Below are 14,794 nucleotides of genomic sequence, written 5' to 3' on the forward strand. Positions count from 1 at the left end.
ACAGAGAGCTGGGACTGAAGGGTCCGAAGAAGCCTCCACTAGCTCCAAGGCCACGGAGGGGAGGACAGGCCAGCAGGGGTTTTGCTCCTCCCACCCCCTCCTGCAGCCTTTATCAAAAGCCTGCTGTGTCCTAAGCCCCCTGCTGGACCCTGGACATGCAGCAGGTGTGAGGACAGGGGAATACACAGCCTGAGGACAGAGATGCAGGGCAAGCAACTGCCACAGAGCAGGGTGGACCAAGGATGGGCGCGGGGGGACTCAGGGCAGGGCGCCTAAATAGATCCGGGATAACAAGAGGCCTGGTGGAGAAACTCACACTTAACTGGAACACCAAGGAGGAAGGTGGGGCATGCGCCGGAGGCAAAAGACTCTGTCAAGTGGCCAAACTGCCTCATCTGCAGAGATGGGGCTTCGGCTAAAGCGGGGCCCGCGGCCATCCGTCACCAGCTCTGGAGAAAAAGGCTTTTCAGCTGAGGGAGTCTGTCTTGGGATGCTCACCTCAAACCCTGGCCTGAGCCGCTCTGTGAAAGGCTCTGTGGACACAGAGCTGCCTGGTGCCCAGCCCGGCTCTGCAGGTGCCAATGACCCCGTGGGGAAGACAAGCAAGGAGCAGCCTAGTTCTTTCTGGAAGGTGACTTACGGAAGCCCTCCCAGGGGATGGGTCCGCACATACATGCAAGAGGAGATGGGCGTGGACAGGAAGGGTGCTCCAGGAGGGGGTGTCGGCCAGAGCAAGAGTCAGGTTTGGTATGTGCTTGGTTACTGGAAAGGCACTGGCCAATGGGCGTCTGGAGAGGGAGCGCCTTCATCCCCTCGACACAGGCACTTTGAGTAGCTACCATGGGCCCGGGCCCCTCCGATGTGCTGGGGCCCACAGGGTGTGGCACCCACTCCGCCCTCCAAAGCTTCTCTCCATCCAGTGGAGGAAGCCGCAGTACCCAGCACGCTTGGCATATAGTAGGTGCTCAGCAAACATTGGCTGCTGGACATGAGCAGAGAAATAGGTTGTTGTTAACTTTATGGGGAGGCCCCAGCAGGCTGGGGAAAACTGAAGAACCTTCCTGGGGGAGGCAAGTCTGGAGCGGAGCTGGGAAGGACTCAGCCCAATGATGAGATGTGGGGAGGGGAGCAGGAAATAGCTTCTGCTCGGATGTTCCCAGGTGGGAGACGACATCGCCAGTAGCACAGCACCGGGAGTCCAGGAGCCATGCGAGTGTGTGAAGGCATGTGAGCAGGTGAATTTGTGCTCATAAGCGTGAAATGGAGTGTGTGAGAGCAAGTGTAAGTATGTGTGTTTGGGACTGTGTGATTGTGTGCAAATGTGAAAAACAATAAGTGAGTGTGAATGTGTGCGTCAGCCGGCATGAGCATGTGTGTGAGGATGGGCTGTGGGAGTATGTGAGTGTGAGTGACCGTGAGTATGCACGTGAGCATGAGTGTGCTTTCGTGCCACACGGATACCAAGACCAGACTGTTTGTGTTTGTGTTTGCTGGGATTTGCTGGATTTCAGCCGGCCAGTCAATCCTCCATCAGACACAGAGAAAATGAATGTCATACCCTGGGGACACTGTGTCCGAGCCCGATGGACAGGCGCGAGGCGAGGTCAGTGGTCACTGTGCAGCAGAGAGGAGACCCCTGCTCATCAGGGAGATGGCTCCCATGGGGGAGCCCTGCTGGGCCCCAGGAGCCCGCTGTGTGACCTTGGCCGGGTCCCCGGGCATCTCTAGGCTTGGCCCTTGCCCGGGCGGGAAGACGATTGGGAGAAACACAGCTGACAAGGGACCAGAGTAGCAGGAGTGGGCTCCGTTCTGAAAGGCAGACATGCTCCTGCAGGGATCCCATGGGAAGGAGCTGCTCTTGCAAGCCACGGGGGCCAACAGCGTGAGTAGAAGGAGGAGCACACGTGCCAGAGCTCGTCTTCGGTCCAGACCCCCGCGCTGCCACTTACAGTAAGAGTAATTCAAGTCACCAGTTACTTTGGGCACAAGTGCGTGCTTCCCGTCTACTGCCCCAGACGTGCCTCGCAAAGCCCAGTGAGGGGGAGGAGTGAGATGTCCCATTTTACAGGAGAGGAAACAGAGGCTCACAGTGCCTCGGTGGCAGGCTCCAAGCCGGTGGTGGCTCTGACTGCCTGCGTGGATGCCTTCCTGGGCTTCCTAGGGATGTCAGCTCAGTAGGCTTGTCTTAGGACGTAGTGAGATGCCGTGGCTGAGAAGGGGCTACCAGGGCACCTGGCTGGTGGGGGTGAACCGGCTGCGAGCAGCCCGGTTCCTCTGTACAGGAGACAGGACCTGAGAGGGAGGTGGAGGGCCTGGGTCTCCAGGAGCCTGACTGTCTAGCTACAACTCGCATACAATCTCCAGGCCATGGGGCCCGGAGATGGGGGCTGGGGCCGGGGTTAGAGGGCCCACCCCATTCTCAGAGGACCAAGACTCTGCCCCAAGGGAGGATCAGGTCTCACACTGCCTGTTTCCTCCTGGGGGGCAGTGTGGGGGAGTGCTGGCTGAGGACGGGGGAGGCGGCCCTGTGTCCACAACCTCGCCTCCCCACCAACCTCCTGACACCTGCAAGGAGAAGTCTTCACCTCTTCCAGCCCACAGAGGAGCTAAACACCTTGAATTAAATCCCGTGAGGGCAGGCAGTAATGGGAGAGTTTGATGGGTCAGGCCTGGTGCAGCCGGCTAAGCTGCCATCAGGTTCCTGGGGAACGTGGGTGTGTGTGAATGTGTTCACAGACCTGATTGTGGGGTTGCCTGGCCCTGGGCTCTGCTCCTACTCTCCACAGAGGCCTGAGGCTGCCAAGTCCCTACCACAAGTCCCCCATGGTCAGGCCTGCTCCTTCTAACCTGAAGGCTAGTCACGGAGGTAGCCCTGCACTGAGAACCACCGGCTCCCAGCCCCAAGCACCTGGCCCCGCACATGACCTTGGTCCTTGCCCTTGAGCAGAAACCTGGCTGAAGGCCCTGCCCAGCCAGGGCTCTGGCTGTCAGGCCCAGGGTCTCTCTCCAGGGGTTCTTCCCTTGGAGTGCCGTGGGTAAGCGGCGTGTTTGGGGAGCCTGGGGGACTCTGTGCAGGGAATGCCCTATGAAAAACCCAAGATGAAAATACAAGTGAATAGAGCAAAGATATTCTTTTCAACAACTGGCACTGGAAAGCTTAGACACCCACATGTGAAGAGTGACTCTGGACACAGCCCTTATGGCCTTCACACAAATGATCAGCACATAGATCACAGGGCTAACTGTAAAATGCAGAATTCTAAGACTCCTAGGAGGAACAAAGGAGAAAAATCTAGATGACCTCGGGTGTGGTGATGACTTTGGAGATCCTACACCAAAGGAGCCATCCATGAAAGGAATAATTGATAAGCTGGAATTCATTGAAATTAAAAGCTTCTGCTCTGGGAAAAGAACTGTCAGGAGAATGAGAAGACAAGCCACTGACCAGAGAAATATATTTGCAAAAGACACATCTGAAAAAGGGTCATTATCCAAAATAGTCCAATAATTCTTAGAGCTCAACAACGAGAAAACAACCTGATTTGGAAGAGGGGCAAAAGACCTGAATAGACCCTCACCAAATGAGAAATACAGATGGCTAATAAACATTTGAAAAGACATTCAGCATCTTATGTCTTTACAGAATTGCAAATTAAAGCGACAAGATGCCACTAGACACTGATTGGAATGGCCCAAATGCAAAACACTGGCAAGGCCAATGCTGCGGAGGGTGGGAGCTGCAGGAAGTCTCCTTCACGACCAGTGGGCACGCAGAACGGCACAGCCTCCTGGGAGGCCGGTTTGGTGGTTTCTTACAAACCTGAGCATAGTCTCACCATGTAATCCAGTCATTGTGCTCCTTGGTGTTTATCCAAAGGAGGTGAAAATGTTAAGTGTGGCTATTGTTACTATTACGATTATTATTACTATTATTATTAGCAGTCATTGACTGAACATCGATCAGGCACCATGCTACACACTTGATTCTGATGATCTCCTTTGACCCCACGACAACTCTGAGGCAGGAACTGTGCCCACTTTACAGACAAAACAACTGAGGCCCAGAGAGGTGAGTCTGCTTGCCCATCAGACAGGTGATCGGTGATGAAGCCAGGTTTGGAGCCAAGGTCCGGTAGGATCCTGAACCCAAGCTCTTGATGTCCTGCAAACAGAATGGTAACAGCTCAGACTGATGACCTTTTCCCATCATTCTCTCATTTGTTTTCATCGTTCGCGTTCTGTATGGGGGAAGCTGGCCAGAGAGGTGAGGATCTCAGCCCACATTGGTTCCTTTGCAATCACACCCTTGTTTCTGGGGCCGTCTCCCCAGCCTGAAGTCTTGGAGGCTCCATAAGAGTGAAGGAAAATGTCAAGAATATTAAATTTGTAATTGAGTAAAACCTGAGGAGAATCATTAAATCACGATTTAATATTTCCCAAATGGTTCATCGACATTTTGAGGATGTATCGAACTTTCTGGGTTTGCACATCCTGACCGGGCAGAAGAACAAGACGGATGCTAGCTCCGGTGGCCGGCTGGAGAGCAGGCTGCTGGGCACTGTCACGTCAGCAGCATGGACTTGAACCCAGGGTGACAGCCCTCAACTTCACAGCGCCCTTTCAAAGTCATTCCGCAGGTGAAGCCCATGTGAGACCCGGAGATCCAGGTGTTTTCCATAAACCTATATAACTACCGATGTGTAGGGCCCCCTGGTTTCTGTTGGAAGCCAAGTCATCGCCAGCTGTGAAGTTCCAGATGCTTTATCCATGTAAAAATGGACTTGAAAAATGTGTGCCTTCCTAGCACCCAGCTCTTGGTTTCTAGATACCATTTCCAATGAAAAGGGACCAGGCTCCTTGGAGAAAGGATTGATTCTAGGGCTGGGCAGAGAAAATAGAAGACAGTCCCAGGGCATTGTGGTGTCAGAAAATGAGGTAGTGCTAAAAAACAAACCAAAAAAAGAAAAAAAAAAACCAACAAAAATCACATGATACACTTATATCCAAACAAATTACGGGGCCATGTCAAGACAATGGAAGAGCCCACCTACAAGAGCTTCCGATGGCCAAAGCTGAAACAATTTGAGCAACAAAATAAATAATAAGAATCTGGAATTTCAACTAATAAAGTAGAAGGAATGGGGGAAGAAGATAACTACCATTAGAACACCAGGACAGGAATTGTCACAGGCTGGATCCACCCAGGGCTGCTGGAATTAGGGAAAAAAAACTTCAAGGAGAAACAGGACACTTGTATACCTTCAAAGCGACTCCCCTCCCAATTTATTAATTGCTATGCTGGGGTGCCTGGGTGGCTCAGTTGGTTGGGAGACTGCCTTCGGCTCGGGTCATGATCCCGAAGTCCCGGAATAGAGTCCCGCATCAGGCTCCCAGCTCCGCGGGGAGTCTGCTTCTCCCTCTTTCTCCCCTCTCCCGTTCTCTCTCTCACTCTCTCCCCTCAAATAAATAAATAAAATCTTAAAAAAAAAAATCGCTATGCTGGTTTTCACATTTGTCCGCGAATTCATAGACGTTCAAGGGATGGAGTTTAATTTCTCTCTTCCGGAGTGTGGGCAGGCTTTAGCAACTTTCTTCTAAGAACAGAATATGGAGAGGGGAAAGGTAGCAACTGTGTAGTGAAGGAATCTGGCAGACGCCACCTTAGGTGTGGTCAAAGTCAAAGCGCCAATGAGAAGTCCTGTGGATGTCATGTACCCCGATAGAATGTCATGAAAATCCACGGTTTTCCACCAGCCGAGAAGCGGGTTAGCAAGCTGCTGACTCTGTTAGCGTAGGGACAGCGGGGTGAAGGGTTCCCGAGAGCTCTCTGCACTTCAATAGAACTCTACTATAAGCTTAAAATGAGCTAGAAATAAAATGTCGTTTCAAAAAACACGTGTCTTGTTTTGGTTTCAGGATCCCCAAAATGTTACATGCGAAAATATTGACCTTACATTCGGCTGTGTTGAAAGCCACAAATCCAATGTTTTGTTTCCTCTGCAATATACGTACTACGTACATAGACACACATGCAACGACATATTCGCCCAAATGGGTTCGTGCCAGAGGCCCTGTTTTATAGCCTGTTTTATTGGTAATGATCCACCGGGAGAGATCTATAAGGTTTATCACCAACGCGTGCCAGGAACTATAGTTGGGAGGGCATCTCCTAGACCTGGACACTTTCCTGTGCCCTGCGGAGGTGCTAGGACCTTCTTTCCACCCTCAGCATCGCCCTAGTCCCTGTAACAGAGACCCAGAAGTCCCCCCTGGATCTCAGCATGCCACAACACAGGACAACACCCGGGAGATACTGTCTGGAGCTGTCCTGGAGCCTCCAAGCCTGTTTCTTCAGCTGTGAAATGGGGATGAGATTCCTGGCTGTGCCTTCTGTGCCCGGGATTCCAGGGACAATCAGAGGAGTGCTGGGGAGCACCGCATTAGCTGTCTATCTGAGCCCCGTGGTTCCGATTCCTAGTCTGTCCTGTCCTGCCTGGGCAACCTCGGGCAAGCAATGTCACCTCCCGGGGGCCGTTTCCTCACCTACAGATGGGACCAATGTCAGTAGCAACCGCATGGCGCGGGCGTGGGGAGTGAGCGAGAGCTCCTCTGTGAGGGGCATGGAGCCCGCTGTCCGGTCCAGTCTTCGCTGGTGGCGGGTGCAGTGATTGCTACTTTGAATGTTAACCAAACGCACGGGGAGGAGGTCTGGGGGTGGCTCCAGATGCCAGTGGTGGCACGCAGCCCTTCCTTCTCCTTGGAAGCAGCCCCAGTCAGAAGAGCCTGTAGCCCCCTGACTCTGCCGGCCAGCCCCCAGATGTCTAGCGTCGTCTGGCCTGAGCCCCAGCTCCCGTGGGCATTGCCAAGCCACCGGCCGGGGCAGAACCTCAGCCAGCGAGAGAGCAGGGCCTTGGGGGCTGTGCTGCTGAGGGCTGGGGGCGGGAGGGGGGCCGTCCTCCAGCCTCCTCCAGCCTCCCTGGAGATGTCACAGGCTTAGCAGGGGCTGCTTGACACATGTCGGATAAAATAAGAAAAAATAAATAACAATGTTTATAAGAAGATTAGCAAGAAGGCGGCAAAATTTCTCTAGGGAGTCTCCCGGCTGCATCGGGGAGTGACAGCTCCCATCGCCTTATCAGAGACGTAATGAGTTGCCAGGATTTGGGGTCATTAAAAATCCTCCCCGGCTGGGCCCGCTCTCCTGTCGCCTTTGATGGTGGAGTCAGAGGGCCTGGTGGCGGCACGGGCCCCCTGCCCCCACTGTGCTGTCTGCCCCTCGCTGTCCCATTCGCCAGGGGGGATGGAGGTGAGATGGTGGGGCCCAACTTGGCGGAAGTAATGCAACACGACGGCCCAATTTGTGCCCGCGGCCCCTCAGGCAGAGGACCCGTCTCCCTGGTGCGGATTAGACTCTGTTTTATCTCAGCTGCCTTCAGAGACAAAAGAGGAGCTCTGTGTAGACACATGTACATGCCGAAGTAGCCACAGCTCCAGACCACTCTGGGGAGGGAGGGAGCCCCCGCCAGCCATCTAACACCCCACTTTGCACGTGGGGAAACTGACGTCCGGGGAGGGGCAGAGGTCAGAGGTGGTCCCGTCTTGGTGGCAGAGTGAGGCTTTGAACCTAGGTGTCCAGACTCCCAGACGGAAGTTGGGTGTGTTTAGTGGGCTACCACATTTTGTAGAGGGAACGGAGCGGAGGAAAATTCAGTTCCGTGAGGAAAAAAAACGGCAGCTGTCTCCCACAACCTGCAGGTTGCTGGGAGAGACACAGGGAGCTCGGAAACCAGGGAGACACACAAGTCTGGGCCCTCAGTCCAGCAGGAAGGATGGAGGCAGAAGCCAGTGTCCACAGGCCAGCATCTGTCCCACACGCACACCCAGCCCAGACATCCTGACCCGTTCCCAAATCCCTGTCAGGCTGCAGAGAAAAGGCTCGGGCTTTCAATCACCTCCCTCTTTGTCAGAAGCTTATCTTCAAGGAGCTCAAAGCACTTGTAGTGTATTGATTTTTTCAACCACTCTCTGGCTCCACTTCCCTTGAGGGCTGGGGGGCTTGAAAGAGGAAAGATTACCCTGTGTCTCAGTTCAGGAAACTGAGGCTGTGAGCAGCCCTCTCATGCTGCTACCGGCCCATATGGTATCTTTGTGCCCTGAGCAGATACAGCGCATGCTGAAGAGTATGACTTGGAGAGCAGAGGGGAGGGTAGATCCCAGCCCCATAATTGTTCCTTCAGCCAAGCACCTTTGTGCAGTGTACAACCTGCCCAACTGTATGAGGCAGCCCTCCTATCACATTTAACTACCAAGGAAGGTCCTGAGGGATCTCTCAACTATTGGCAAAATAGTAATGCCAAGAAGGTCCTCCCTATTCTGGAGAGAGCCTCTGCTCCAAATCTGCCGACCATCCTCTTTTAGCCTTTGTGGCTACAGCTTCTAGCTGTTTCAGTGGGTGGGGATCTGAAATCCTAAGGGGGCTTTATCCCAACCCTTCCTTCCAGAGTGGGGGTGATCAGAAGCAGGCCAGAAGAGGGGTACATCACCCCCCCCAACAGAGCCCCAGCCAGAGCATTGTTCTTTCTGTGGCTCCTCCTGACCACTGGCCAGATGCAATTTTCCTCAGTGGAAATTTGTCCTTTTGTCTGTCTTCTGGTCTAATCCATAGCGTACAAGGTTCTCTGCTTGCCTTAGGTCAGCCCTAGGCATTGGGGTCCAGAGTGCTCCCAGAGAATTAGACTTGGTGCTAAGTTGTGGGGAGAGGGGACACCTCTGGCTCTGAACAGCCTGGTGGGCTGGTCGCATCCCAGCTCAGGACTGGAGTTGCTCCCAGATGCAGCGTGCTCCGTCATGGGCCCGACTGGGACTGTGAGCACAACGCTGGCCCCTGGTGAGGCCACAGAATTCCTAAGACTATGGATTCCAGGGCTGACGGACATGGTTTCCTCTCTGCAGCTGTGGCTGGCAGCCTGGGACAGCTGGCTGGGCCCTCAGCTCTGGGGCTGGGCCCGATGCCTGCACTCCATCAGCTGGGAGGGGTGTCAGGACCACCATTGACCAGCAGTAACAGAAAAGTAGCCATTCGCTCACAATTTATGTTTGAAAAATCCAGACTGCCTATAATACTGCCTCCCTTGCTGGCAACCTCACACGAAAGCGGGAGATCCCGACAATAGCAGCAATAATTAATAACTAGTATTTACAGGCACTTGCTGTGTACCTGGTGCTATGCTGAGTGCTCGATCTGCAGAATCTTTTGTTATTCCTCCAGGAACTCCAACAGGCAGGGACTACTTTTCCTTCCATTCTTCAGATGGGAAAACTGAGGCTCTGAGACACTGCCTTTGCCTATGCTCACGTGACTGCTGGGGGTTTGAACCCTGGGCATGTCTGACCTCAGGCCCTGGCAGTGACGGGGTGGAGGCCAGCCCGCCCCAGGAACCATCCCTGACCTAGTGCCCATGAGTGAGTGTTACACCTGGAACAGTCTTGTGGGTCTGGATGGAAGGGCAGGTGAGAGCCTCAAGTCTGGCTCACCTTGCCGTTCTCTGGGCTGTGCCTGAGTCCCAGTTGCTCCTCCGTGGTGGTGACCATCCCCTCTCTGCCCCCTCTCCCTCCAGGAGCTCCTGGAATACCATCTCCCCCACCTTCTTCCCCCCCAGGACGTGATGAGTCATGTCCCGCACCATGGGGTTTCGGGATCTGCTCTTGGAGGCAGCTGACAAGTTCCTGTTCTCAGTTTGGGGATCCAAGTCTCATTAGCTTTACAAAACAACACAGCTTCATCCAAGCTGCTTCTGTCCTGTGGGGCAGGGATGTGCTGAAGGCCTGGGCTTCGCCACCTTCCCCTCCCACCCCTACCTGAGCCTCAAAGCACTTTCTTCCTTCTGGCCTCCTCCGAAATTGCTTATTCTGGTTTACATGGGGGAAACTGAGGCTGCTCTCCATGCGATCCAGTGCCTCCACCCCTCCATCCCAGAGAGCCCTGGGGAGGGCTCTGGCCCCCCATCTCTGTGGCCTGGGGAGGAGAGAGAGGAAATAAAGCTGGGAAGCATTTGTTTCTTCTCAACAAAGCAACTCATTTCTTTAGGCAAATGAGCTGGGGAGGGAAGGACACGGCTGGAGCCCAGCAGTGATTAATTAGAAAGGAAATGAGTGGCCGGCATGAAGGGGGCAGGGGTGAGGCAGCAGGAGCGGGTGGGCTCAGGGCTGGCAGGGTGAGGAGCTGAGCTCAGAGCAGGCACTGGCTGTGCCTGGAGTGGGCTGGGAAGGGGAGGAAGAGGGCCCCCTGCCTGGCCTTGGGGAGCTTACAGCTCTGCTGACAGATGAGCCAGGGGCACACAGGAGTGACATTGGAAAGACACAGGAGGTCAGTCAGGAAACCGGGGGGTTGCTATCTGGCTCCCCCTGAAGCATGAGTCAACCCAGGAGTGTCTCTTCCATCATCCCCTCGCTGCACACCTCCCACCCGCTGATGCTCAGACCACACCGCCTCTCTCCGGGTCCTGTCGCATCTGGGACCTTCCCTTACCTTCGCATCTGGCTTGACCCCATTTGACACGGTCAGGCTAGTCTAACCTGTGCCCCAGTCCCTCATGGCTACATCCACTGATGGATCATGCTAGAAGGGTAAGGACACAGGGCTCCTCAGGATGGAGTAAGAACAGAGATGAAAGCCTATGAGAGTAGTGGGATACCCATGGCAAAGATAAATGCCTTGGCTCTTCGCAGGCCCCGTGAGGGGTTTGGCCAGGATTAGGGGTGCCACTCTCAGCACCAACTCTGCTTGGGTCCATGTCACAAAGGCCACAGCAGAGGGACCCTTGAGTTTAATACCTCAGACCTAGACCCGGGGCCAGACAAGGGCTGTGACTTGGCCCCGGCCACGCCCGTTGGTGGTAGGGATGGGGCTAGATTTGACCTCCTGTTTCCTGCAAGGGCCCTTTGCAGATCCTTAGAGCGCTCCCCTCAGGACACAGTGACAGCCCATGGACTTCTTAACCCTTCTCCCCTTGGGGCCACCTTCCTCTCCTGTGGCTATGGTGTCTGTCTAATGGGTGTGCGCCGAGAGTGCCCCTTACAGAACTGACCTCTGACTCCAACTCAGATTTCCATCCCTCCCACCCTAGTGGGTTTCTTCTCCAGTCCTTTTTGGCGCCCTGGCCGTTTGGGGTTAAATCCAACAGCTCCTCCCTCCCTCCCCACTAATGACACGCTTGCCTCTCCACGTGATGGGACGCTGGCTAAGAATAGAGTTTGCCGCTCTCGGGCTCCGCTCAGCAAAGCTGCCATGACACAAGGCTTTTCTGCATCTGCCATTCCATGGTGCTCCAGGCCTGGGACACCAAGTAGGCTGGGGGGCTAAAGGCCAGCACCCTGCTAGCCTTTCTCTAAGGCCCAAACAGGGTCCAAGAGGAGGAGCCCAGGGGTACTTACTGCCCAGCAAAGGCCTGTGGCTGCGGCATTTTACCAGGCACTGACAAGTGGCCCCTGGGCATGAGTCCTGTCTGACACCCTCATCCACCGATCCTCACCCAACCCATTTCACCGCGGAGTGACTGAGTCAGACAGGGCAAGTGTCTTGTCTGAGATGCCATAGCTTCAGATTTGACCCCAGGGCCCCCTTCTGCGCAGGCAACACACCCCAGGAAGACACGAGATCTCCTATCTCACCAGGAGACAAAGTCTTCTTACTGCCTTCCTCACCCTTGCCCCAGCCCCTGGCTCCAAATGAAAAATGGGCTTGACACCAACAGCAGAGAAAGAGTGCCGGAGGAGAGGCTAATTATGATGGGGCGGTGGCTGGTGACGTGTTCTAGACACAGTCAGGAGCACGAATAATAGTGACAGAATGCCCAGGTTCGAACCCCGGCTCTGCCCACTTACAGCCCTTGGGCATCCGGAGCATTGTGCTAACCACTCTGTGCCTCAATATACTTATCTGTAAAATGGGTACATCATAGGTTGTAAGCATTAACAGGGTTATCACACTTACAATGGGCATTCCTAGCCTGCAGTGTAGATATGTGTACATGTACATGTGCGTGTGTGTGTGTGCCTATGAACACGTTCGACAGTTAGATTTCGAGACTTGGAAGGGAGCCACAGGTCCTATCCCTTCCCCCACCTCAGCCACACCCACAGAGATTCTGAAATCCCCTCCATAATGTCACTGACCTCTGCTTCCCTAGGCCTTGCCCACCTGCCTGCTGTGACAAGAAATGCATTTTCTCCAGAGGCAGCCTGCTACCTTGTGAGACGTTCTATCAGAATTGCTTCCCTGTGCCCTCCCCTCCCCCTCTTCACCAAGAGGGGCCCCAAGTCAACACAAGCCTCCTGGAAAGAATGAAGGAGTCTGGCTGTAGCCCCCTCCCTCTCCAGGGGGGCCTGTCCCAGATCACCCAGGCCACTGAGCTGCTCCTTCTCTGTCTTCTCTGCTGTTTGCCACGTTTCTGTTTCTCTTCAGGCCTCTTGTCCTATGGGTCCTGTCTCCCCTGCTAGACAGGAGCCTCATGAGGACAGAGGCTGCTTCTTTGTCACCCCCTGACGCTGAATGAGATGATAAAGAGAAAGCACTTAGAACAGTGGCCCATAAGATGTCAATGTTAACTACTGTGATAAGAAATGCCATCGCTATTATTTACTATTAACTATAATTATTCTTATCTCTCATTATCACCATCCACCATGTCTCACCCTTAGCATAAGGGAGCAAACCACACAGGAACCTTCTATCCCCAGGTAAGCAATACTAGAGCAAAGCCTTATGGGGCACCTACCACACGCCCTGTACTGTACTAAGCATGTTAAGTGTGATAAACCTGTTAATCCTTGCAAGCGATCATGCTCCCATTTTACAGATGAGTAAACTGAGGCACAGAGCTGGAAAATAGCTCCCCCAAGTTGGCACAACTGCAAGGGGCAGAGCCAGGATTTGCATCTGGGCAGCGCATCCCTAGTCCATGCTCATAACTGCCCGTCTCCCTGTGACCTCAGGCACTCAGTAAGAAAGCTTTGACCTTTGGGGCTACATCTGAAAGCAAGACTGAGGTGCCTCCTTGGGACCCGTTCTCCAATCCCGAGCCTCCCAGAGCTGTACGAGGAGTTCAGCTGTCACCAGCCCGTACCCTGTCCCCAAGCCTGGGAGAAGTCCTTCAAGTCCAGAGTGAGCCCTTGAACACGGTGATTTTGTCACACTTTTCCTGTCCTCCTGGGGCAGGATGCGAGGGAGGGGACCACGACGAGCGGGAGCACGTCAATGTCGCTCCTCCGTGAGGGACATTCAGACCTCCCCGAGAAGTCAGAGGCAGCCCCGCTCTGGAGACATGTTCTCCCATCATGAGTGACAGCACACACGGTGCCCACAGCCAGGGCTCCGTGGGCTGTCCCGCCGTTGGTGAGCGCACACACACCACACGTGCGCGGGATATTAAAGTCATATTTTTGGTTGCTGGGAAGGCGTGGTTGTCACTTCCTCTGCCCTAGGCAACCCGCTGGCCCAGCTCCCCTTCCACTTCCCCGCCCACCACGGAGCGCCATCCGTTTGTATTTATATAGATAAATCGGCCCGGCTAATTAAAGTTCTCTGGCGGGAGAGTGAGGGAATTAATAAAAGAACTTGGAATGGAGCCGGCGGAAAGCTGGGGCGCTCAGAGGCCGAGCCAGAACCCGCAGCAGCAAAGGAGGCCAGAGGGTCCAGCAGGCAGGGCCGCGTGAGCCTGGCCCACCCTCCCTCGGGGAGTAGGGGGCACTCTGGGTCCCAGGAATGAAGGCGCTGGCAGGATCCCGCACGCTGTGTGTTTGTGTGCTGTGATGCCACACATGCGCACCTTCTCCTGGCCTTTGGGTATGTGACTGCAGCCCTAGGCTCTGAGGCTGCAGGGGGAGGAGCAGTTAGAAGCACAGACAGTGGCAAACGGCTCGGGCTCAAATCTAGCCCTGACATGTACGGTTCTACAGCCTCACGCAAGTTTATTTTGCAGCTCTGGTCTCAGTTTTCTCATCTGTAAAATGGGAGCATCATAGATTTGGAGAATTAACAAGGTTATCACTCTAACATTGCTCAGAACCGTACCTGGGAAGGGATAAGGGCCCCATCACTTTTTGCTCTGTTATTGCTTGCCTGATAGGATGCGAGGTGCTGTGTGGTTGTGGTGCTCAGACAGGGGGCCTTGCCTGAGCAAAGGAGTCCTCCCCTGATCTCTCTGGACACCTGCTCAATGCCAGCCTGCAGCCTGCCTTGTCCAGCTTCCACACCCAACACTCTAAGCCGAGGCCCCGGGGCCACCTTGACTAGGATCCTCCCACCCAGGCTCAGCTCAGCCAGTGCCCTTGGCCTCCAGGACATCTGTTTCCTCCTGCTGTCCTAATCCCTGCCTGAGGCCCAGGGACTTGCCCAAGAGATCATCCTGTCTCCCAGCCTCTTCCCACCACTCTGGCCTCAAAGACCCTAAATGTCCCCTTGTCCTTGGGCCAAGCTAGAAGAACAGAAGGGGAAGGCAGCTGTGAATTGCATCCTTCATGACCCTTCCCCTTCCATTTTCCTGAGCCTGTTCACACAAGGCATGGAGCCCTTGCTGCCAGGAGAACAGCTTGGGCCGTGTCCACACGGCCGGACTTGTCTCCACATGCAGCCTTGTGGCTCACCCCTCCGGATTCCGACACAGCCACCAAAGGGTAAAGAGGGAAGAGCCCCCATCACAGGCGTGGACCTACGTACCTACAGGAGCCAAATGATTCTGGAAGGACACGGCTCCATGAAATCTTGGACTTGAGCTTGATTTTCTTCTAAAGCGCC

The 14,794-nt window shown here is 54.5% G+C and overlaps 1 pseudogene; it reads left to right on the plus strand.

The window, feature by feature from the left end:
- The first annotated feature begins 1,822 nt into the window (after positions 1-1,822).
- Positions 1,823-14,794, plus strand: part of LOC111144988 — a 49,099-nt pseudogene continuing 36,127 nt past the window's right edge.

This window comes from Enhydra lutris, unplaced genomic scaffold (genome assembly GCF_002288905.1).
Source record: "Enhydra lutris kenyoni isolate GAN:26980312 unplaced genomic scaffold, ASM228890v2 scaffoldscaffold12, whole genome shotgun sequence".
In the NCBI taxonomy this organism is placed as follows: Eukaryota; Metazoa; Chordata; class Mammalia; order Carnivora; family Mustelidae; genus Enhydra; species Enhydra lutris.